This window comes from Pinus tabuliformis, chromosome 5_1 (assembly GCF_031772625.1).
Source record: "Pinus tabuliformis cultivar Carrire ecotype Pingquan chromosome 5_1, CPIR1, whole genome shotgun sequence".
Taxonomy (NCBI): Eukaryota; Viridiplantae; Streptophyta; class Pinopsida; order Pinales; family Pinaceae; genus Pinus; species Pinus tabuliformis.
This window is the reverse complement of record NC_142305.1, coordinates 476,754,829-476,780,256: the sequence shown is the minus strand read 5'-3', so window position 1 is coordinate 476,780,256 and position 25,428 is coordinate 476,754,829. Positions and strand designations below refer to the sequence as shown.

Below are 25,428 nucleotides of genomic sequence, written 5' to 3'. Positions count from 1 at the left end.
GAAGTTTCTTAGCCTATAGCTAGACCAAGTCCCGGTGAACAGCCTGTGAGGGGAATGGTTCAAGTTGTGACCGACAAGATGCCTTTATGCAAGAAAGACACTGAAGCTTTTAAACTTGAGGAAGCAAGGCAAGTTGTTGTGAAGGTTGGAAGGGAGGCTCCAAAACAAGGCTAAGGAAAAATTTTGGAGGGTGGTTGTAGCTGCTACAACACCTCCTTAATGCTCTTAATGGGTTTCCTTCTTAATGCATCTAGGTGGTACCTATAATCTACAACATGTCAGATATTAAATATTTTATAATTGTTTTCATTCTTAATAGGTGTCCTCCTTAATGCTCTTAATGGGTGTCCTCATTAATGCATCTAGGTGGTACCTATAATCTACAACATGTCAGATATTAAATCTTTCATAATTGTTGTCAGCTCAAGAGTGATGGAACCTTTGTACTCTTGGTTAGTAAATCTATGCAAGGAGAAATAACATGTTAAATTTCATAGCCAATTAGATTAAAAATAAATAAATAAATAAAATGATTTTTAAAAAATAATAAATTTCAAGCTATAATGTTAAACTATATAACTTTTGTAAAAAAAAGTTGTCAAACCCAAACTAATTTTAATTTGACCAAAAACCAAATGCAATATCTAGTTGAAATAATATAATATAATATAACTAAATCTTAATATTTAAACCTATAAGAAGTATGAGAGTTTACTTCATTAATGGTTGATTAAATAATAAATAAGGCATTTATTCAAAATAAAAGTTTATTAATAAATGAATTAATAATGATAAAAAATAAGTAACTAAATAATAACATAACCATGTCACATGTGGTAAGCATTTAGGGATTGGAAATCAAAGCAAAATGGAGTGAGCCACCTTCATGACGTTGCTTGAGAGAAGACATTCATACAACACATGGTAAGTGTGTGAGGCATGAGTGGCAAGAGAAACATGACACTCTCCAAGTTGGAAAGTCCAATGTAGGTCCCCAATAATGATCTCCACTCTAACATAATGTACATATTATATAAAACTTTTATTTAAGGTAAATATACTTATTTATATCTATATTTAATTTCATATAAAATGTTTTGGTATTAGGGAGCTATGATATGAGCAATGGTGGTGTTGCAGGATGGAGGTTAACGGTAAGGGTTTATTACATTTTGGGGAAACGAGGCAAGAGTTGATTACTGTGTTGCAATTAGTTTTTTTTTTGGAATTTTTTTATGTCAATATGGATTTTCTAGATTTGATGGATTATTCGGCAAGCCCTAGTCACATGCAAGTTTTTACTTCGGTTTCCAAGGCTCAAATTTTGGGTGTTGGTGGTTTCTCAACTAGGGTTAGGCTAACCTCCGTTGGGTTCACCTCATAATGCTCATAGTTGGTGGGTCAGGTGTCTATTTCTCAGGGGTCAAATTTGTGGGGTATTTACCCTCCGATAAGTTAGTATGAACAAGTTTCAAAACCCCCTAGTGGAAAATGGATCAATGAGTGACGTCGGGGTTTCTTTAGGTGTATATTTTACTGACCCTTTTTTCTCAATAGGGTTTGGTCTCTCTATCCTAAGGGTTTCTTTGGTTCTTTTCCATGGTACAAGGTTTACATTATCTTTCTGTTGTGTGGATGGCATGGGCTTTGTCCCCTTTTCAGATGCAGGTGGATTTCTTCATGAAGAGGAAACAATGAACTTTTTTCCCTAGGAAGTGGTAGGGGAAGATTTCTAGTCGGCCACTAGTATCATTTTGAATTCAATGGTGCCGACCAATGGAGGGGCTACTCTTGGTGTTGCTCCACTTGTGGAGGTAATTCCAAAGAACGAAGGGGGAGAAGAACCCACCTCACTATCGTCGAATAGGGTTTCGATCGACCCTAAACGAAAGAATGGGAAAACCAAGGTTTTTGGGTGCCAACTGAATCTTGCTCCTTATAATATGAGTCTAGGGGTGGATGTCGAGATGGAGGAGGTGGAAGAAATGGCTACAAAGTCCCTGGTGGGGAAAGATAGGGGTCATAAGTTCTACCTCAGCACCTTCCATGATGTCTTAGGGAGAAAATAACCTCCAAAGTAAAGGTCAAGCCAGAGTTGTACATGTTGGAAAAGGGTTGGATTATGCTAACTTTTGGCTTGCATGAGGAGGCAGATATCATTGCAAACTTTGTATACACTATCGATTCCACGATGATTATGCTCAAGTTCTGCAACCCCCTTTTTTACGCTAGTTGCAAGCAAATGGACTTCACACCTATTTGGGTTCATATCCCTAGTCTTTCGACTCATATGTAGAATAAGAAAAGTTTGAAAGTCCTGGGTAATAGCATGGGGTGTTTCTATAGGTATATTTCTCATTTAGGGGGACTAGGGATAAATCTATGGTTAGAATTTTGGTATCTCTGGACCTGCACAAAAAGCTTTTCTAGACTATTAAGATAGGTAAGGGGCTCAAACGATTTCAAGTTCTATATTATGAGGAAATCACGTTCCACTTTAGTTGTTGCCAAAAATATGGACATGTGGTTAGATTTTTTCCTCTTCCCTTTAAGAAAATGATATTGTGGGGGGGGGGAATTTGGAAAAAGCATAAAGTTGGCCCCCTTCCAGATTTAGACCAGAGGTTGAAGGATGGAGATGTAATTCATGGGGTCAATGATAATATGGTGGATGCTACAAAGGAAGAGCATGTGGTGGATAGGGTACCTTTGCCTCAAGGGGGCACAACTGATATTGGAAGCACTCCACGAGATTTTGGTGTCGAGATTGTTTTGACCTCTCCTCCACCAAGTTCTTCTTTACCCCTTCCTTCTGTTACTATGTTTTCAAATGATTTCTATTTTGTGGGGAATGATTGGGGTCATGTCTCTAGTTTTTTGAGTGTGTTCGCATTGAGACCATTACCTATTAATGTTTTTGCTCAAATCCCTTGTCTGGTCCCCTCCATATCAATGTTTATCCCCTCTCTTAAAGCCTCGATTATCTCTGGTTCCTCGGGGGACTTAGACAATGGATTTTCCGTTTATAATATTAGGTCTAGGTTGATCTATCCTCCCTCAGAGGGTCAGGAATGTGGTTTGGGTCAAATTGGACCATGATCTTTGGGATTCAAATCACATGGATGAAAATCCACCATCTTAAAAGAAAAATAAAAATTCATCGAGGAGATGGCTGCATGAAGACAATTATCCATCAATGGGGCGCTTAGAGCTATGAATTCCCAAGGGATGGTGTCTTAATGAGAATAATTTCTTTCAATTATAGGGGGTTGGAAAGTCCTCATAAAAAACTTGCTTTAAAAAGGTTGGTCAAGATTGAGCAGTTGGATCTTATCTTTCTATAAGAAACTTTGGACATTGGTGAATATATTTATTCTATTTTGGAATCTCTATTTAGTGGTTGGAAATTCATTGCATCCAATGCAAGGGGTTGTTCATGGGGTATTGTTGTTGGATGGTTGCAGTATAAAATGAAATTCAAAAACACCAAGAGCATTTGGGGGTTGAGATATTCTTAGCTTAGCTAGGGGTCTCATTTACATGTTTAAATCTCTATGGCCCTTGTGAGGGCATACCAAAATTTTGGAATAATATTTTTGTTTCAAAGTTGATGGAATCTAAAAATTTGGTTCTGGGGATATTTACAATTTTCTATTGGCATTGCTAAGTCCTGGGGACCCAGGGCTAGAATTGAGAATCTTTCATATTTTTTCCTAAACAAGCATGAATCCCTAAACCTTATGGATATTGAACATGTTAAATTAAATCCTACTTGGTGGAACCATCGCATTGGGGAGGAGCATATTTCTTTGGATATATTTTTTGTTGTTTATGGCTTGGTGGAGCATCAAATTCTATTAGGCAGTGGGTTGGATGTGGGGGTGATTCTGATCACTCTCCCATCTTACTGGAATTAAAAGGTCATAGTGCCAAGCTTGGAAGGTCGTTCAAATTTAATCCATCATGGATAGAACAGGAATATTTTCCTCTTTACTCAAAGAGGGTTGGATTCCTTTTGATCCTCTCCGAAGGGCTTTGACAGTCCAAAAGTTTGAGGAAAACCTTAAACGAGTGAAAAGGAAAGTAGTGGAGTGGAGGATAAATAAACATAGAAAAGAGGAGGATTTTGTGGAGATTGAAGGTGTGATCCTTGATGCTTATGAATCAAAGGCTAGTGGTTTTTTGAATGAATTTTCCAAGGAGAATCTTTTCCAACTGGAAGATAGAAAAAAGGCCATTCTTGACGAACAAGAGGCATCCTAAAGGTTAAAATGTAAGGCTTTGTGGCTCAAAAGTAGGGATGAAAACACACAAATTTTTCCGGTTTTCACAAAGGGCAAGAAGTTGGCTAACACAATTTGGAACCTCCAGGATGTGAATGGTGGGGAGGTTACAAATTTTGAGGGCCTTGCTTCTATGGCAAGAGATCACATGCAATCTCTCTTTTAGGAGCCTGCCAAGATAAACATTGCGAAAGTAATTAGGGTGGCTCAATTTTTTCCTTTGGAGGAGGATGTCTCTGAAGATGAGTTGAATTTTTTTTTTGCCATCTTTCAACAAGACAAAATTCTAAGGCTTGATGGGTGGTGTGTGGATTTTTTTGTGGGTTTCTTTGATATTATTGGGAAGGATTTGCTTGAAGTGGTAAGTGAGTCTAGAAGGGAAGGTAAAGTACTGGCAACCTTCAACTTGACCTTCATTTCCCTCATTCCATAATTGATGAACCTTCTTCTTTTGAGGATTTTCCCCCAATCTCCTTATGCAATTTTGTATATAAGGTCATCTCCAAGGTTATTTCCAATCAGTTAAAGTTTGTTCTGTCTCGTGCTATATCAAAGAGAAATTTGGCTTTCTAGAAGGAAGATCCATGAAGCCACTAGGATGGCCCAAGAGGGCCTTCACAATATCAAAACCGTTACAAAAAATGTGTCATCATCAAAATCAATCTCTCTAAAGCATATGACCGTGTAATTTGGTTGCATATCAGGATGTTGCTGACTCATCTAGGTTTTGGTATCGTTTTCATTAACCATATCATGGGATGTCTGAGATTGGTCTCTTTTTCAATTTTGATCAATGGTTTTGCATCCCCATTCTTTCATGCGCAACATGGTTTGAGGCAAGGTTTCCCTCTATCACTCTTATTGTTCGTTCTAGTTTCTGAATGTCTAAGCCTCATGCTTTCAAATGCAAAGCATAGGGAGGTCTTTCAGGGTGCTATTATTTCAAACAACCTTGTGATCTCCCATTTATACACTTGTTGATAATATACTAATTTTTTATAATGGCTCTGCCTGAGATATGGATACTTTCAATGAAATTGTTACTCTGTTCGAGGTGGAAATTGGGATTCTTGTACATATCCCAATGTAGATTATTTCTACACAAAATCTAGATGTTCTTGAACTTTACGATCTTAGTAGGGATTTTACATATCATGTTGCTAATATTGAAGCAGGGTTGAAATATTTGGGTTTTCGTTTAAAACCAAAAGAGATCAAAATGTTGGTGCTTCAGGTTGTTTTCTCGTGTGGGAAGGTTGGTCCTAGTAAAGTTGGCTCTTAAGGAAATTCCTATTTATTAGATGTCTGTCGCCTAGATTCTTAAGGGGATTTTGGAAAAAAATAGACAATTATGCTTTAAATACCTGTGGGTTGGGATACATGATAATTTTATTCTCCCATGGGTGGAGTGGAATCACATTGCCTTACCAAAGTTTCTTGGTGGGTGGGGACTTAAAAATATTTTCATGTTTTCAAAAGCCTTAGCTACTAAATGTGGGTAGAGGTTTCTCTCTACATCTAGTCTTTGGACTTCTACTGTCATTCAGAAATATGTTCATCCCTGCTCACTTGATGACAAGAGAAGATTGCCAAAAAAACCAAGGGAAAACACTTCCCTAATTTGGCGTGTCATGTTGAATTCTTTTGACCTCATTGCATTGGGATTGGCATGGAATGTCGAGAATGGATTAGGGGTGAGCCTAGGGCAAGATCTCTGGCCTTGCAGTGGTCAAATATGTGATCAATGTCGTTCATTTTGTGGTCAATTTTGTGAATGGCATGGGCCATCTGTTGAGGATAAGTGGAGATCTTGGTTCCATAACATAAATAATAGATATTTCAAAGCCCTACCCTTCATTTGTTGGGGTGTTCAGTTGATTTGCAACAAAGAAGTATTTCAAAACAAATCTTCCATCCTTGATAGGGTGGCAGCTGAAGTGTTGGCTATTTTGGACCTTCTTCCGCAACAAAGGATCCCTTCACAGAATAGAATTGTGTCTCATGAAGAGCTAGACAAATCTTGTCCTTATGGTTTTTTCAGTGGGGGTGAACATGGAGAGAATCATATATGTAGTGGTGGTTTTATCCTTCATCTTTCTGAACATCACAGTTTCAATGTTAGTCTGGGGTCACAACATGGTACAAATAATTTCGCTGAACTTTTAGCTTGGTGTTCCTTGATTGCATTTGTTATTGATAAGGGATGTGATCATCTTCAAGTTTTTGGTGATTCCTTATTGGTTATCAATTGGGTTAACAAAATTCAACAATGTCGTAAAATTCATCTTGTTCATATTTTGGAGGACTTGCAAAGGATAAATCTTTCTAGATCTCACATGTCACATGCACTCATATTTATAGGGATAGGAACAAAGCAGTGGATAGGCTTTCCAAAGAAGGATTAGAAATGGATTGGGGCCTTTGGCACATCGGAGAGAGATTGGTTGGAGACCATTACAGCTATTACCACAAGTCATTTATGGATGATCAATTTCTGCAACATTAATTTCATAATCATTTATGTTTATCTATTTCAGTTATCATGTGTTATCTAATCAGACTTAGTTTACAATTTTGATCATGTATTTATTGATCGAAGCCTTGTGGGTTGTCTATTTTTTGCACTACCTTTACGAGACAGTTTTGTCTCGGTTTTTTTTTATAGATATCAGTGAATTAGGGTGGATGTATATTTTGAGCTCATAAGCTGGACAAATCCTGATATTTCTTTTGTGATGTACTTTTTGGAGCCTTTGAAGGATCTTATAAGATCCTTGCTAATGCACTTTTCCTAAAGCATATTTGCAAGATGTAATTTTGTTTACCCTACATAAATAAAGCTATGATTTTTTTTTGGGAAAAAATTGTTTTGGTATTTTGTCAAAAAATTTACTTAACCATGAATAAATATATCGACAAATTTTCCTTGACAAAAAAATGTACTAAATAAATATTATCATAATCATATTAGATAAATATAACTAATATAATATTAATAATTATAAATAATAATATTATTGTTATTATTAATTATAAATAATAATTATTATTAATTTGATGATTATTAATTTAACTTAACTAAATGTAATAGTAATATAACAAAATCCATGTAGAGACTATGGAATGACATGGTAGGACCTTGTTGTCAATAAAGCAACACCTTTGCCCATGTTTTAAAGCGATATGTCCATGATGGCATAGTATATGTGATGGCATGGTATGTGTGCTAACAGTCTGTCCATGATGATGGCATAGCACAAATTGTTAAACATTCAAAGAGCATTAATTTGTTTCACATCATCTACCATGTGTTTGCACTATCTACATAATAATATTGTACAAATTGTTAAATATTTGCAAGTAATTTATATAGTTAGTGTTTGCACTATCTACATAATAATATTGTACAAATTGTTAAATATTTGCAAGTAATTTATATAGTTAGAAAGAAAATGATGGTATTTTCAAAAATATAATGGAGCTCGTCTTTTCAAAGTGACATTGACATCAATACAGTAATCATGAATCCTTCTAAAGTATTTGAAAAGGTAAAATAGTTTAAAATTGAGAAAACTTGTAGGATGAAAAAATAATTATGTTGACTACACTTGAGCTTTAATGGATGGCTCTCCGGTCTCGATTTCCATTTCCTCGTGTAATCAAAACCTGAATCATGGCCACTATTTCACTGGCCTCGTTTTGGGCTTCTACAGCCTTGTCCCTCGCTGTAATTGCCGCCTCATAAAAATCCTTTAAGCCTCCAAAAACCATTTTCAATCGAATTTTGCACAGCTTAGAATGAACCCTATCTTGATAATCATAATTTATCAATTAAGTGCAGATTCAAAATCTTTGAAATTATTGAATTATCTGACACACGAGAATTGTAATATTTAAATAATTTTCTATTAATGATTTTACAAAGGTTTTCACAATTGCTTTGATACGTTGTCTGCTATGATACGTTGTCTGCTATGGTTTTTCTAACGTAGTTTTTTATTTTATTTAATTAGTGTTTTTTTAACCAGTGGAAAAATCTGCTATGGTTTTTTTAATGTAGTTTTTTATTTTATTTAATTAGTGTTTCTTTTAACCAGTGGAAAAATCTATTATAATTTAGTTGTCAAATTAGTGATGAAGACAATCATTTCAAATTACTAACGGTGAATATAGATTGATTCATCACCCTTAATTAAAGAAAACCAAACTACCTAAAATAACTATTTAATTATCACTATTATTTAATTTAATTTAAATTTAAAATTATAATTTTTTTTTTTTATTATTATAATTTTTTGTTAATTTTAAAAGAAATAAAAATATATTAATTATTATTAAATTAAAATTTATGTTTATTTATATAATTTTATATTTTAACTCAAATTAAAAATTATATTTATTTATTAAATTTTATTATTATTTTCAAAATTAAATTCTAATTAAAAATAATATTTAATTATTAAACATAAAGCTGACCGGTCTTAAAAATTATATTTATTTATTAAATTTTATTATTATTTTCAAAATTAAATTGTAATTAAAAATAATATTTAGTTATTAAACATAAAGCTGACCAGTCTTAAAAATCTATTGTTATGAGTAAGAATTTGAATTCTAAACCCCTTAAAACATTAAATTTTTTAATTGAATTTAAATTAAAAAAATATTTTAAAATCTCAAAACACAAAGGAATCCAACCTTTATAAAATACTAAATCACCAGTGCATTTTGGAATTGAAGTGCATGAAAAACTGGATTCCCGCAGACGTATCCCTGGCATTCCAATCACCTCCCAATAATTTTTGTTCACATTTATCAGGCTATTAACCACTTTTTCCAAAGTCATTAGACAGCCTAAGATTGTTTCCAATTAACTTTATAATTTTTTGAGAAACACTGAACTGGGCGCTTTATTTTTTTTTATGTATAAAGACTATTCTATTATATATAAAAAGTGAAAAAATATTTACAGAGAGGTTTGAACCTCTGAGGGGGCTATAGCATGCCTTCTCTCAAAAAGACTATTGCAGTCAACACTTGGCCCTCTGTTTACATAGATGAAAAACATAAACCCAAAACTCAATAGAGCTAGATATGATCGACACTTTGTTGCGAGCCGCCCTAGTACAAAATGCAGTTCTATGCAACTATTACAAAAAGCCGGAAAGCCAAAATCATAAGCTGGAAGAGGAGAAAAAACCATACTGGAAATATTAGAAGCCATACCCACTGAGAATTACATCCAAAAAGCCAGCAATCCTGAGATGACTTGCTGAGGCAGAGGAAGTTATGCCTGAGGTGGCAAGTCTGTATCTTTTTCATTTACTTTGCTGGGAGAGCTAACCCAATGAACCATCACATTGTCTTCTACTTCCATGTTGTTGCAGCCTGGAGGAGTCACAAGATGCAAAACGCTGCCAGAGAATTGCGCCGGCGCACAAGCAATGATATCCTCATGAGAAGAGTCTTGCTGATGGCGAGAATCTTCTTGTTGTCCTTCAGCCTGCAACGCCGCGGGATTATTGAGGACATCACCCGCCATGCTGCCTTGAGAGTCACTAGAATTATGAGAAAGAGACCTGTCCTTGGAGGTTTCCACAGAGCCTGTGAGCTCATCTTCTTCCTCTCAGAAGATGACTGTAATGATAGCTGAAATAATTGGCTTGTTAAGCCTACTTTTAAATTTGAAGCGGGAAGAGTGAAAAGAACTGTTTAGGGACGGACCGGAGTGGTCTGATGACTGTGAGGCCGGCGAGACAGAGGCTAACGGTGAAATGCGCCTAGGACCAGATCCTCCACGACCCCTAAAACCTCCACGAGCTCCTGAGCTACTACCCCGCCGGGAAATACCACGACGCCGGGCCATTGCAGAAAGGATTGATAAATTGAAAGGGCTAAAGGATTGAGGGAGAAAGAGAGACGACCCGCCACAATCTAATAGAAACAGGAATGAACAGACCGCTGAATTGAAGACCCCCAGGGATAACCACGCACAGAGAGTATAAACCGCCACGAGAAAAAAGCCCAACGGACGGAGCCCAACACCCTATCCAGACATCTTCAACAAAGACTGAAACGAGACCTCTTACAGAGATGGGCCAAAGGAGAAATGACTGACTATACCATAAACCTACAGGAAGAAGCAAGACCAAATACCTGAAGCTGGCTGGATGCGAGCGCTTATGGAACCATGGTGGCTTCCAGATGCTCTGCATTGCGCCGAATTTCTGAGGACCTGACCACCTGAGAATGTCACTGCCTGAATAAACCAGAGAGAATGTCGAAGCCAGAGTAACTGAACCCCAAATTGTGCTCACCATCCTGAAATCCTTACCACGCTTGCCTTGAACCCAATGCATCATAAATGCGAGTAAATGTTCTGCCACGAACCGCCAAACCAACCCGCAGTAATGCCAGATGTCGGCGTCGCTTGCTTGAGCATTAACAGCTCATTAAGGCACCCGCATCCGGGTGAACTGGGCGCTTTATTAAAAATAAGGTTATTTCTTTATTAAAAGTAAAGTTATTCATTTTTTTTATATTCTTCGTTAATAGAAAAAATAAACTTTGATTCCAAAGAAAAAAATAAATACACTAAACTTTCATTAAATGGGAAAAAATATATATATATATAAACTTTAAAACATATATTATAAACTTCAAAATATATTTTGAGTTTGAGTAATAATAACTTAAATGGTAAATTAGAAATACACTAAACGGTCATTAAATGGGAAAAAATTATAAATTATAAATTTATTTTATAAATATTAAGAATTATAAACTTGAAGTTAAGTAATAATAATTTAAATGTTAAATTTAAAGATTAGGTTGTTTAAATTAAATTTATATTAATTATAAAATTTTGTATTTTAATTATTTTTTCTTTACGAAAAATCATAATTTTATTAATGAAAATAAAATTACATATTGTAGATGTTTATAATGCATTCATTAAACTAGTTAACATTGGTGATCACAGAGCCAATACAAAAAAATTATGGAGAAACAGGTCAATACAAAAAAATATGGAGAAACAAGGTATTTTTTTCTCCATTTCTTCTTTTCTACGTTTCGACATTCTCCTTGACATGGAGTGGTTGATACAACTAGTTCTCTTCATCCATGTTCGGAATTTCCTTGTGTGAGTCTGAGCTTTCTAAGACGTGTTGACATTTGTATCCTCTGTGTTCCTTAGACTCGGGTCTCCTCTCCCGTTGCACTGTGGGAATTGATGTTGGTGACACTTCATGATTTGTTGCCTCCTTTTCTACATTTTCTTGTGGATTATGGCCTTGTTCATTGGTGTGGGGACCCAGTTGTTCTTCATCCTTGTCGTCTTCGGGTAGATGCTGAGGAAATTGCCATCCTTTGGGTTGCTTCCATGATTTCTTCTTCCTTCGTGGCTCTTTCTTGGCCTCGGGACATGTATTTTGTAGATGTCCTGTCTATCGACATATTCGACATATGAATGCGGTGTTTTCAAAATCTAGACACTGTGTCCAATATTGCTTGTTATGAGTAGGAGAATGCAATCTGACAATCCTTTGCTAAAATCCACCTCCACACAAATTCTAGCAAAGGTGAAGATTCGTTCTTCAACTCTTTGCGTATTTGTCTTTATGTATGGCCTTAAGAGATTCCCAATGCATTCTAGTACTTTATGATGCCATAAATGTAGTGGGAGATAATGCAAAGTAACCCATACAGGATTCTTGATACTGCCATTGTATTTGCGTCAAAATCTGGGAACCATGGAGTAACAAAAAGTCTCATAGTTCCCCAAAACCATAGCCTTTCTTGCAGAATATTTTCTCTTTTTTCTGATGATACAAACTTTATTATGAAGAAACCTTTAGAACATAAGTGGATCTTACAGTTTATTGTCCAATTTGTGAAGATTAAGTGAAAAAGATCCATTGGCTTAGGCCAAAAATTGTTGAATCTGCGTATAACTACTTACGCTTCATATGTTGAGAGCAGATATTTTGTTTATGATAAATCTACAGTTATTGATTGGACTGTTCCACTATATAGGGACTAGATTCGACTATTCCACTATATAGGGACTAGGGATATTGTGTATTTGTTCCGAATGTTTTCCTTTTAGAATATTTTTGAAAAACAGGTCTCCTTGATTCAAAGTTGGTCCTTTGGAAGACTAAATCTAGACACACCCTCTACACCCTTTGTTTTGCTAGATCTAGAAAATCCAGATGAAGTCTCAAATTTAAAAAAATGGTGGATGATGGAATGACATTATAATTAGTTCATGCTGCATTGATTCGCCTCCACAGATCAGACTTTGAAGCATTGTCGAAAACCCCAGGGAATTTACGATATTTTTCTTCAAATTTTTTAACCCTTTCAGAAGCCCGAACCCAAAAAATAATTGATTTTCCACTGGAGTTTTGATAAATACTTGGAAAGATAATTGGGGTTCCGGATCCAGAATCCTTTCTTGACAATAATGAGTGTCAATATCTGTGTCAGAATACAAATCTGAGAGGCTTTGTGGAAGAAGAAAATCATGAGTGAGATCTGGTCCCCGAGAAACCTCAGATCGGTTAAAGAGAGCATCCAATCGGTCGAACTGCACCACATCTCCATCTCCAAACCTCCCTTTCGACTGCCTAGTGCCCACAGAGAGATAATAACCTCCCGATCTAGCTGATTTGACCGTGAATCTACTGCATTAGAGAGATAATCCACAGCGGACCGGCTGTCAGATCTGATTAAAGCCTCGCTTGTGGGGAGAAAAAATCTGTTCAATGGCTTCTGTTCTATGTGCACAGTTGTCCAACACGGGTCCAAATCCCGCATAGATCTGTGTTTCCCTTGCCTTTCGATCGATCCATCCTGCGATGGGATATGATCTCCCTCCGAACTTCCATGACGATGTCATCAAACCCTTTGCCATTATTTCCACACCTCCATTTTATATTTTAATTATATTTATAATAAAATTTTATAATTAATTTTAATATCAAATTGCACTTAAAAAATAATATTTAAAAATCAAAATTACTTTTTAAAAATAAAAATAAAAACAGCAAACAAATAGCAAACAAATATTAAATAAATGGAAGCCAAAAACATATAAAAATAAAAAATAAAAAATGAAAAATAAAAAATCATGAATCCCAAACTCGTCACCAACATATTAAAACATTTCTATTGCCAACATCCCTAGTCACTAACCCCAGACTCTTAAAAGCCTCTTTGATTTTCAAAATATGGACCTCTTACAACATAAAACCAACCCTCTATTCGAAATACCAATATAATTGCAACCTCTTAAAGTAGCCAGCAACACTTTGATAGCTAGTACTCACTTCAACAACTTACATATTTTAATATGTTAAACTTTGCCACACTTCATCATGAGACAATGAACGTAAATATAAATATAACTTTACAGCCAGCCAGCAACGCCACATGCAAACGGATTACAAGTGAATTTGTTCTCAAGGTCCAAACTACGGGAAGTATCAAAAGAAACGTTAATTATTCCGTTTAGTTAAAATTAAATATGGAATGAGTACAACCCACCCTCGGAACTGTTCGCCGATTTAAAATATTAAACAATTTCAAATTGCTTGCGTCAGAGATTTTAAATTAAAATTACATGTACAGTGAAGCAAAAGGTGAATAAATATCCACATGCCCAAAGAACTATACCCGGCATTACCATCCTTTAAACAGCAAGAGTGGAGATAAAAATCAGTAAATTGGATATTAATATCAACATTAAATACAGTAAATATTAAACACCATTAAATACAATATATTAAACATTAAACACCATACACTAAGTTAATTTGATTCATTACCTTTTAACAAATAATTAACAAAAATAAATATTAAATACCACCCAATAAATCAATCTGAATCATGGCCTTTTCATTTTATCTTATAAATAAAATAATATTCAATAAACAAAATAAAATAACTATTTAACTTAAAATTTACCCATCAACCACAACCATACGTTAACCACACGTTAAGCACCAAGAGTGGAATAAAAACCCTTATCCTCAGATGCCAAGCATTGCCATACAATATGATACTCCATTAACCTCCTACAAAATTAATAACAGACAAATTTTTCTCTAGTATATATGAAAACGAAATGAATGTTAAATGGCCAGTTAGGCTTTACCGGACCTTCATATCGGGCCTGGATTTAAAAGTCATAATACGCGGGTACCCATAACATTTATGTATAGTTGTGGGCGTTGGAAGCCAACTCCAGGTCTCCTCGCTTAAACTGTAAACTGCTATATCCATACATCTGCCAGAGGTGAAGCACATGCAATCCCCCACACCTACGCACTCAAACGAATCAAAATATGAATTTTTCTAAAAAAACTTGGCACAACGATGAAGGCATCCTCGCAATCTCCTTCCAAGAGGACGACGACTTTGAGTCGTCGTCAAACTCATAAAAGTTAATAGGGAAGATTTTATAATGGTCTAAGTTTTTTTAAGTCAATCTTAATATATATATATTTTTTTGAGGTTTTGCATCTCAAGAGATTTGATCTATTTCTAAATTTGATAATATGAGGTTAATAAATGTAGACTAATCTTAAAATAGACCAAAAAAACTAAGTGCAGAGAGGTACTCTACAAGCCAATATAGAGGTACTCTACAAGCCAATATAGAGATGTTGTGTAGTCAAAGTACATTTAAAAATATTAAAATAATAATTACTAACAAAGTTATAAATATTAATAACAAAAAAATATATGAAGAGATATGTAATTCATGATTCTTTCTAATTCCCAACGAGGAAGTGTATTTAAAAATATATTAATAATTAAAAATAATAATATGGACAATGTGGATCATAAATAAAATATTTGAATGAACATGTTGTGTAAATATTTCAATGTCAAACGTTCGACAATTCCTTCCATGGTTAGTGAGAGATGATTAAAATATTTTTATTAATATATTGCTTAAAATAAAAGAGATGAATAAAAATAAAGGATCTCTCTAAACATTTGATAGATCCTGACCATAAACCGTTGGTTCGAAACGCGTCGACAAATGTATGTCTACATGTGATTTACGCGGAAGTTATTCTTTCAAATATTATGGATCACAGAAGCCTCAATTCAACTAGATCTAAAGTTAACACCAATTTACATTTGTATATTTATTTTATAAGTATTTAAATTAACTTTTTATTCTTATTCTATTATATAACTATATTTTTTATATATTTAAATACTTACTTAAAAAAAAATTATTTTATTTTTTTAATATTTTTTTAAATTAATTTTAAAAAACTAAACTAACTAATATAAACAAAATAATAAAATAAATTATTTATTTATTAAATAATAAAGTAAAACTTATATTCTCAATGGAGTGAGCATGAAGTTTGAGATGGGATGTGGGCGGGGGAGCCACATGGCACGAATATAATTTTTAAAATTTATTAAAAGTCAATGTAACCTAAGAAAATCTGTAATGCACTACAACCCTTGAGAATAACTCTAATCATATTCAAAATTCCAGTCTTTTCAAAAGAGTTTAATTTTAGAAAACTAACCCTATCAACTATATCTAAAAATCTAAAAAAAATAATTAAACCTCTATGGTCTATAAATAAACTGAAACATATAAAAATGACACATAAAAATAAATAAAATATTACAAAAATCCATCAAAGGAAATATTTGAAATTTGTGTTTAAAAAAAAATAGAATCAAATCACTTTCTAAATGTAAACCGTAAATTTTGATATTTTAAATCTAATTTATATTTTTAAGTCTATAAACAATATCATATTACAATACATTAATTTTCTTCTAATCACATTACACTATATATTAGACTTAGGCTTCAAGATTATATATTAATTTTTTTTCTTGTTTATCTTTTGAATGTATATCTAACTCGAGGGATTGTTTGAGACAACTACTTTTTTCCTTTAGATGTTTCCATTGTCGAGTGCTCCAACTTATTTGTTGGCTCCTTGTCACTATCTGCCAATGGTCTGATCCATAGGTACATTTTTTCACACTCTTTGCAAATGCCAAAATTATGGCTAGATTTCGTATCATACTAATTGAAGGGTGAGCTTCCTCCCCCGATGGTTGAGATGGCATATCATGATTTTGAGTTGGGTCTACAGGAGCAATGCCGACATCAAGAGTCTTATGATTCTGAGAATTACCCAACCCGTGAGCCATTATGGACTTAGAACCATTGGGTCCTTTTGGATCTTTCCATCCACGATTTTTTTTCTTGGCTTCTAGGTGCAAAGAGGTGCCTTGTGAATATGGGAAAACATTGTGTAGGTGTATGGGTTGCTGGCAAGATCTACAACGAAAATATGCATTTTCATAATCCATTAATTGGGAATAAACCTTATTTCCCCATTTAAGGAGGATTTTATCTGGAAATTCTTTACTGAGGTCCACTTCAACACAATTGCAAATAAACGTGTGAATTCCTTTCATAATCCTTTTCAAGTCAATTTTGATGAAGCAACCTAGCAAATTTCTCAAATCTTCTAAGATAGATGGATGTGTCATATGGATGGGAAAATTGGGAAACAAGATAGAGGATTAAAATCTGGAAACCAAGGTTGAGGGGAGAGACCAAATCAGCCCCAAAATGAGGGTCCTTGATCAAAAACCTTATGTTGGTCCGAAAAATAAGAATAAAAAATCTTTTTGAGCGGAAATGTATCGTAGCATTTGGAGACCAATTTGGTGAACCCACCCCTCGAGAGCTGATGAAGAAGGCCAAAAACCATTGAAATGGAAGATAATCGCTTTATGTTCGTAATTTGCAGCTGTGAAACTGCATGGAATATTTTTCACCTGAAGAGAAGGGGTTTCAACTAACTGCTCCACCAAAAATGTAGATCTAGAGAGGTCTTTAGGGTTTGGCGAAAGAGACCATGGTTTTAGAACATCTTTAAGCGATCTTGGTGGGGCTAAGGTGGATGCACCTTCCTCTTTGGCTCCACCTTAAATTCGTACTACCGTGTAAATCATGACATCCTTGGTAATGTTGTATTCACTAAAGAGTTTTTTATCCTAAAACTATCATTTTCCATAAATAAATGAAAAACATTCATAAGGAATGTACATCTTCTCTTATAAAATTTTCGCGAGCCAGAAAAAAAAACTGAAACTGAATCTTACAAACAAGAAAATTCCCATCGAATTAGTTTCACCAAAATTAGGAAACCCTCCGACTCTGAGTTTATTCTCATTTAAAATGTAAAATAAAACAAACGAATGTAACCTATTCTGGAACGATAGCGACTCTAAAACGATATACATGTATTTATTTGCTTGACGTTACATCTTAAAAAAAAAAAAAAAATGTTACTGTTTTTTAAAAGACATCGGAGTCGAATCTCCGTAAATATTAAGATAAGCTTAAAAAATAGTTGACGATGACCGGTGACAATGACATTTGAGTCGTTTACAGATCCCTATACATTAAATATCCTCTCTATACATTAAAAATAGGAAATTTCATAAAAACGAATTTATATTGTTATTTTATGAAAATTAAAATTTTGTATTCAGTATTTTGGTCCTAATATTTAATTTTATTCGTTTTGTAACAATGGTTATGAAGAACAGTTTTTTTGTTTTAATATTTAATTTACTATTGTTCGTTTTGTAATCATGGTTATGAAGAATATATGTGTTATGGTTTAAAATAAAATAATAAAATAATTTACATTTATGAAGAATATATGTATTATTATTAAAATAAAATAATAAAAGAAAATTTGATTAATTACTAAGATTAAAATTATAGCTGCACATGAGGTGCACGGTGTAATGGTAGGGGCGGATGGCTGTAGCACCCCCCACCCAGGTTCGAGTCCTGCTGCGGCAGGTGTATGATGTTGTATGTTGGAAAATGTAAAGGTCCCGCACTAGCTTACAAAAAAAAAAAAAGATTAAAATTATAGCTAAATCTGATTTATATATATATATATATATATATAATTAATTAATTAAATTTCACTTATTCATTTAATTTTTTATTTAATTTTTTAATTTAAAAACAAAAATTTTAGAAAACTATTCAAAAATAAACATGTCTACTTAACTAAATATTTTCTATAATCTATAAAAAAAGAATTAAATAAATATTACATGTAAATGAAGATTTAGAGGTTTCCCAAAATCCATAGAAAAGAGTACATTCCTATTTCCATAACTACAGACTTTCTAGAATCTATAAAAAAGGAGTTAAAAAAAAAATATTGTATGTAATGAGGATTTAGAGGTTTCACAAAATCCATGGAAAAGAATAAAAGGTTTATTTGATCTAAGTTGGGGAATGAAGGAAGATTTAGGTTAGGAAGGTATTTATGAGGCACTTTGTAAAATTTAGGAAAAAGTGTAAAAATGTTATTTCATCTATATTTTATGAAAGAGGAAAGTTTTTGTGTTGATATATGTAGTTTAAAAAAGTAAAAACTAGTCAACATTAAGAAAATTATTCTAACATCCATAAAGAAATGAACCAAGAATCTGCCAATATAAATAGAACATAATAAGAAGATAATGTTGACTCATGCAACTATAACTACTTGGAATCAGACATGGGAGTGCCTAGACAGCTTGATAAATTTATCAACCTTAAATTAGCAACAACAAGGAAAACATTATTTCAGAAAGCATTAAAATTGCTGATGTCAAAATCAATAAACACACTTTCAGTGACGACCCGGTTACCCTATAATGTTAATGCTAAATCTGCATGCATTAGCCCCAAGGGTGATAAGAGAAAGGCTATTCAACAAAAAATTGATTGTTAGGGTCAGGGTCAGCAGGACACAGTAGTTGGGATCTGGGTAGTTAGTTGAAATTTTGTTCTCTCCTTCATGAGACATCCTAACTTGATCCTCTCTCTCAACTGGCAAGTCAGACTAGGACCATCATCTTGCACTCAATTAACGCTTTAAGAATGAAATCCACAACGGAGCCACCCAGCCTGACGTTGAAAATTCCATCAATCAAGGAGGAGATGAGTACTTAAACTGACTTTGTCCTAGTATGCATCCAATCTAGCTAGCCACTATACTCCTAACATACATAAATGTACTAGTTGGATAAGTGAATCCTTCATAAGGTCACCCAACTTACAAAACATTACCTTTAAATGTAGTATTTCCATGAATAATCAAACTTTAGGAAAAATATGTCCATAGAAATGGAAGACTTAGCTAGAGAAGCAACAACAAAAGTCCAGAGGGGGCACCTTGGGGATCAAAGAGAAACTACAGATGGAATGCTAAAGCAGACCCCAAAATCCACATTAAAATAATGCATAAGGCAAAAGACAACATATCCAGTTGTGCACAAACACTGATAAAAGACAAACATAGTAGAGAAAGATACAAATGTCAATACAACCACTTACACAACTCCAGTGATTAAGAAACAAGTTGACTCAGTGAAAATCAACCCTTCTTGACACAAACGAAGAACGCAATTGTTAAAAGAGGGTGACAAGAACACAACATTATTCTATAGAACCTGAACAGAACTGGACCTTGGTGGAAGAACATGTCTAAAATAAAGAGGCAGAGAGAACAAAGAGTTGTGGTAATCCCTTGATGGTTTAACAATGTGCTTTTTCCCTCCCTTCAACATTCTAGTTTGTTGACTGTGATTATTTCGTAATTTCATCATACAATCCTCAACAGGGAACAACGTGCACTATTTTCTGAGCACCCAAAAGGCAGGCAGAGATTGCAATGTGACCAATGTTTATTTTCTGGCATTGTTTACATTAGGTTTGAGAACTATTTTTTGAAAGTTCGTACTTAATGAATTATGGAAGACACCTATTCTACCAGTCAATAGAAATGCTTCAAATAAAATGAAAGTGATTTTTATGTCAAAAAACCTTTAAAACATAAACAAAAAACTTGCTAATGGGGCACTTCACCTGGCCCTAGCCAAACCTTGGTGGAAGACCATGTCTAAAATAAAGAGGCAGAGACCTTTGAGAAACCCTGTTGACAGACCCTGAAGTCTGTAAAAGAGATAGACAATACTTCCTACTTCCTCTATCCTAAAGGTGATCTATAAGGATCTCAACAACAAACTTATGGCACCAACTTCAGCACTAGAATAGGTGATGCTCTTTTTTATAGAAATGTAAAGGCCATGAACAAATGATTTTCCAACACATAAGGGGCACAGTTAAAAGATCCTGGAATCAGTTAAAGCAACCAGAACTCGAATCAGTAGAAGGAACCTGGAGATGAGAAAAATTCCTAAGTGTTTCAACCCAACTATTCTATCGGTCCTCTGAAATATCCGTTGAAACCCTAAACTAGGTTCTCTTAATTCAAGATCTAAATCAGTTGTGACAAAAAAAAAATGCAAATAACAATAGAAGTATAAAAAGTTTGATGGTATTGCTCAACAATGTTGCATGCCCAAGGGATCTAACCACTTTTGATTGCAATTTGGTGTTAAGACATAAATAATGGGCAGACCTTGACTGTCTGAAGTTCATACTTGTGTACATTGAGCTCCGTTTTTTGCCGGTTGTGTTTCATTCAAAATTCCAGTGAACCTACATACAGTTTGATGTGGCAACAAAGGAAAAAAAAATCTATGCAGAAGCCTATCTTATGAGACTGGTGCAATTTCAACAATATCTTTACATCAATGGTTGATCAGAAGGAAAAACTGATGTTGGAGGGAATGAAGCTAGGTTGTGTATCATTCAGGTTGGAACAAAAAATATTACACCTCCCAAAGCTCCCTTCTTGTAATCAAGATCTTGAAACTAGAGAGAAAGAAAACACTTGGAATTCATGTGCAAAATTCGACAACATACAAGTAGTGACAAAGGAATAAAATATAGTTTGAATTAAAAAGTTGCACTTCACCATGTTAATTTTGGCTCAACTTTTGCTATTCAACAACCCCCCCCCCCCCCCTCCCCCCCCAATTTATTAGTTTAATAGCTAATATTCAATTAATAAATAGGGACCCTTAATAAAAAACCCTCCAAAAAAGAAATTTAGTATTTAGGCACTTTCCTTTGAACTTTTAGGAATAAATCAGGATATTGTAGAGCCTCCAACCTACACCTAGTTACCTATCATTTCAACAGCTTTTCCTCACTTGTTTCTCTCTTTTACCCCTATTTTCCTCATCAACCTGTCCAGATCATTACATTGCATGTCTTTTAGCATGATTAGTTAACTATGCTAATGTTTGACTGTTTGTCTAGATTTTTGGCATATGTACAGTGATTCCGCAGCCATTCAGCAATTCCGCAGCCATTCAACAATTCCGCAGTTGTCTAGCAATTCCGCAGCCTTTTTATTGTTCGATATGTTCCACGTGTCCTCTTGAGAAACGGGCCACATGGGCACGTGGGAATGGAGGTGCTAATGGTTCATATGCTATCGGTTGGATCAGCAACGCCACGTACACCCTCGGTCAACGCGGATCCATTCTCGGTCAACCAGTCAGCTCAAACGGTGCTGCGTGAGCTAAAAGGACACGGAACTCCAGGTGGCACTTCCTCCACGCCACGAAGGTTATGGGAGACAGGATCCAACCTTGGATTCAACCTCCATGACGACCGTACCCTCCAGATAACACACGGACCTGTTTACGTGTTGCTGTACCATTTAATTAGTATGATGTTAGTTAATTTCCAGTTACTTAGTTTGCGCAGTGGGCAGTTGTCCCTATGCCTATAAATCCAGCGTCTGCGTACGCTTGAGGATTAGTTTTTTTTAGCTACTCAGATCATGTATTTGCTGTAATTTTGTTTGACATATAAACTCTGTTTTAAGACTGCTTTTCCAGCACTTTTTCACTGTAATTTCTGCATGATGAATTAATAGAAGACTGCTGTTTTGCCCATCGTCAAGTAGCTGATCTTTCTCTGGTTTAGTGGATGGAGGGCCCCCATTCATGACAACCTCTGTACAGTAATATTTACATTTATTTTCCTGCACTTTCTTTATTTGAATTCAGCACTTTTTCATTTTCTTTATGCATGTACAGTTTGCTTTATGTCTTTAAATTCTGTCATTTCATTTCCAGCATTTCTATGACTGATCAGCCTTGTTTTCTGCAGGTGTGTTAACCCGGGATAGTGTGTCTTTATTGTTTTTCTTTACCTCTGATGGTATTTTAAGTTGTCATGTCTATAGCTGCTGATTTTACTTTGCTTTTCTAGTTTAATTTCTAGCTTAGTTTATCAAGTTTCTAATAAGTTGTGTACTAATCTGTTGATGATCTCTTTATCATAATTGACCAATCTTTAGGAGATCAGAATATCATTGAGTAGCAGCTTGCTTTGAAGTAGCTTTTTGGACTCATATCACTAACTCCTTCTTAACTGTGTTTCACATTTACAATGTATGTTAGAGACAGAATGTTGAGGAAAGACAAGGTGTTATGATTTGTCATTTTAGGATTTGATTACTTTTTAGACTCATATATCTAACTCCTTAATCGTGTTTCACATAATATTGTATGTTAGAAGCAGAGTGTTAAGAAACGATGAGGCATTATGATTTGTCTTTAAAGTAGTGTTTTTTTTTACTTTTCATTGCAGCAGCATAGATAGTGACTAGTGCCATTAGTTAGCTGTTTTGCTTTCAGTTTCATTTCGAGTTATCTTTCAAGCTCTTTCTTTACAAGTTCCAAAAGTAGTTAGAAGCCACCATTTACACACACTCACTCATTTAGAAACCACCACACACACACAAATCACTCATTTGTTTATAAAATCATCACTCCATCTTAGGAAGTTAAATTGACCACAACACCCCCAAACGACAAAAAGATCTAAGAGGTTACTTAAGTATATACTGTACACCTTCACTTCATCAGCTTACGAGCCCCGGGTTGACAATTTATGATAGCAATTTAGACAACACTAAATTGACTAAACATTTTGGCGCCGTTGCCGGGGAAGTGAAATTAAGTAGCCATATTCTTAAAAAAAAAAAAGCATAAAATTTCAAGAAAAGAAGTTGATAACCTATCAAAGTATGCTCTCCTCTTGCACTTCAAAGTGATATGGAGGATCAGAAAAGAGAAAGTTATTGATTTAGTAGTTTCTTGAGTATGCTCTCTTCTTGCACCTAGAGTGACCTGGAAGATCAGAAAAAGAACTATTAACTTGACTTGAAGAAAAATAATAAAAAAATGACATGCATAGAGCTAGAGATTCTAGGGGAAGGTTTTTAGCTAGAGCTCGAAGTTCAATTTTTACAAGTCCATCTGCTTCAAGGAATAGACAAGAGACACCTCCCTCATCTCCAACCGACACTCCTAGCCCTAGAATTCCTGGAATTCAAGAGCCAAGAATTGACTCTCCCACACCTTCTATTGAATTTGAACCAGGAAGAGACCCTTCTCTTTCTCCTACAGAAAGACCAATTGTAATTGAGGAAGTAGAATCATCTGAAGAAGAAGGAGAAATCTCTTCTCATTCACCCTTTGTAGAAGAACCAGAAGATCTTGAAATCCCTAGGGGAACCATCATGGCAGAGGAAGAAGGAGGTGGTAGAGGTAGAGGTAGAGGGGGAGGAGGAAACAACAATGGAGGAGGTAGAGGTCCCCTTGGAGGAGGAAATAGAGATGGGGATAACTCATTTGGGTTTCGTATTGTTAATGAGGATTCCCGAGCTACTATGAAAAACATATCGCCATCTGTCCTCCCAAATTTCCATGGGTTAAGAACTGAGGACCCTGAAACATTTTTATTTGAGTTTGAAGTTGTGTGTCGAACTTATGACTATCTGGATGACTCTCAGAAACTCAAATTGTTCCCTTCAACATTGAAAGATCAAGCTTTGAAATGGTTCATGGGGTTACTCACTCAATGCATTAGGTCTTGGGATGAAATGAAACAAACATTTTTGGATAGGTATCTGGACTATTGTATGCCTACTAATCACAAGGACGAGGTATTTAAAATGATACAAAGAGAAGATGAGAGCTTAGAAGATTTACTTGAAAGATTTCAATATAACCTGAAAAGAGCAAAAATGAGTAACTTGGATGAAGAGACCTTAAAAGCCCTCCTATTAAAAGCCATTAGAGATGAATGGATAGATATCCTGAACATGATGGGGAAAGGGGATATATCTCAACTTTCACTCAATGATATAGCAGAACTATGTATCCATCTCTCAAGGGGCAAATCAAAAACTCAAAAAGGGCCTAGAGATCCTTCTCTCCTTAGAGCAAATAAATCTGCAACGGGATCAGTAAGTAGGGCTGAAATCGGCAATATGCTTGATGAATTCAAAACTGACATCTTAGGGAGTCTTAGTGAACAATTAGATACCCTTAAGATTCACAATAAACAAAAAGCAGAAGCTGAGGCTTTGGCCATTTTTTGCCCGAAATGTAGAAAGAAACATGCTTTAAGGGAATGTCCCTTGGATGCACACGTTGTAGAAACATGCGTAATTTGCTCAGAAACTCATGAGACCAAGGATTGTCCTTCAATTCCTGGCCTCAAAGCAGTCTTTCAAGAAGATCCAAATACACTTGAATCTCTCTGTTTTGTTGCAAGGAGACCTTGGCAAGGGCAACAGAATCAAGGGTTTAACAACTCTATGAATTTTCAACCCCAACCAAATTGGAATCCTTGGCAACAACCCTGGTCTCAACCTCAAAATCCTTTTCAATCATGGATGCAAAGCATGCAAAATCCTTATGGGAGATTTGCTCAATTTTATCAATATCCTCCATCTTTTCAGAACCAGCAAGCTCCACAACTTCCAAATCAAGGTCAACAACTATCATTGCCATACCCTCAACAACAACAACCTCCTCCACAAAATCAAAATTCTCAACTCTTGCTTCAATCCCAACAGAAGTCAAATCAACTTCCCTCTCAGCCATTACCAAATCCCAATAATAGGAACCCTCAAAATGCTTACATGATGGAAGGTCAACCATTCCCTACCTATATGATTGTTCCTCTCAATGAAGTACAACTCAGATCAGGTAGAATCCTAGATCAACCTTCTATAAATGTTCAACAGCCAAGCATTTCTGAGGAAGAATCTCTTAAAGTCAATAAGGGTTCTGAAGTATCACTTCAAAACCAAAATATCCAAAAAGAAAAAGAAAAAGAATCAACCCC

General features: G+C 34.9%; 1 pseudogene; it reads right to left on the bottom strand.

The window, feature by feature from the left end:
• Positions 1–9,909: 9,909 nt before the first annotated feature.
• The window catches only part of LOC149165563 (F-box/kelch-repeat protein At5g15710-like), a 51,372-nt pseudogene continuing 35,853 nt past the window's right edge, over positions 9,910–25,428 (bottom strand).